Raw genomic sequence first — 1,332 nt, 5'->3', positions numbered from 1 at the left:
ATTTTCAGCTGCCATGTGGCTATTTCACCAGGATATGAGTTTTATATTATTTTTGTTAATTTTATAATGTTAAACTTTAATAATAACAAATAATTGTTGAGAACTGATTATCAAGAACTGCTTATCAAAGTTTGCTTTGCTGTCAGGCCCTGCCCCAAGGCCCTGCCCTCCCCCCAATGGTGTCTGGCTTTACCAATGTTAAAATCTGGTCACCTTATTCTATTATAACATAGGAGCTGTTGTTAGCACTGCTGACTCGTCCAGCTTAAGCTAGGCAGCCTCCTTTCTCCTTTGCTGAAGTGTCCACACATCAGCTTATCTGCCTTTGTGAGGGTCCTGTGTATGACCACATGCCTAAGGAACTCTGAAGGCATGTGAATGCTGCAGATTGTGCAGTATAAGGCCTGTCCCTGCTCACATCTGCACAGCTCTGTGATTTCCACTGAGAGGGTCAGCCAGAGCCGGCAAACCAAACTTCTCAACTATGCAGTACACGTTCAGGAAGCCTGAAAGGGACTGGTCACCAGGGGGCGATCTCACACAGCAAACCTGGCCTTTGGAAGTGTGGGGAAAGCTGAACTCCTCCACTCTCTCCGGGGCCCAGATTTCTCAGATAAGGGAGGGAATAAAGAGACAATATGGCTCATGTTAACAAGGGATGAGGACCCAGAGTGCACAGGGCAGAGTGGCTGAAAGCCATCATTTCCTGTCTTATGGACAGGGAACCCAGCTAGGGGACAAGAATACTCAGGTCTGCAACCAAACCCTCCACAGCATGTCTGTGTGTAAAAGTCACTGAAAGGACAGCCATTTGTCTGGTTTTTAGTATATATTAAAATGAATTTATTTACACAGTAAATGATGCCACAGAATACACAGCAAAGTACCACAGCAAACCATAGGGTGGCGCCACTGGTGACAGAAGGGATCTTTCATTGATAAGATTTATATATACCTTATAATATGTAAGTAGAGAGGTGAAGCTCCTGAAAAGCAAGAAAAACAAGATTTTCAAATACAGAGTGTGGGCAGAGCCAAGGAGGATTAAGGAGAGATCAGAATGACGACTGTTACAATTCAAATCACTTGAGTAGGATGACAGCTTGCTTTTGCCTTGATCTTACTCCAAAATAGAGGACCCCAACCTAGTGTATTCACGTACAACAGTCTTTAAAAACTGGTAAGGAAAGGGAAAACTAAAAAAGTAAGCAAGTAAGCTTACTTAAGCAAGTAAGTAGTGCTTGGAGTAAGTTTTGAAGTAGTTTAACCTTTCAAAAATGCTACCCTAAAGCCATAGGGCTGGTTGAACATTTAAGCTATGAGTGCAGACAC

This window comes from Otolemur garnettii, unplaced genomic scaffold (genome assembly GCF_000181295.1).
Source record: "Otolemur garnettii isolate 467f Iridium unplaced genomic scaffold, OtoGar3 scaffold00011, whole genome shotgun sequence".
Lineage (NCBI taxonomy): Eukaryota > Metazoa > Chordata > Mammalia > Primates > Galagidae > Otolemur > Otolemur garnettii.
The sequence above is the reverse complement of the archived record's forward strand: the minus strand, read 5'-3'. Positions refer to the sequence as shown.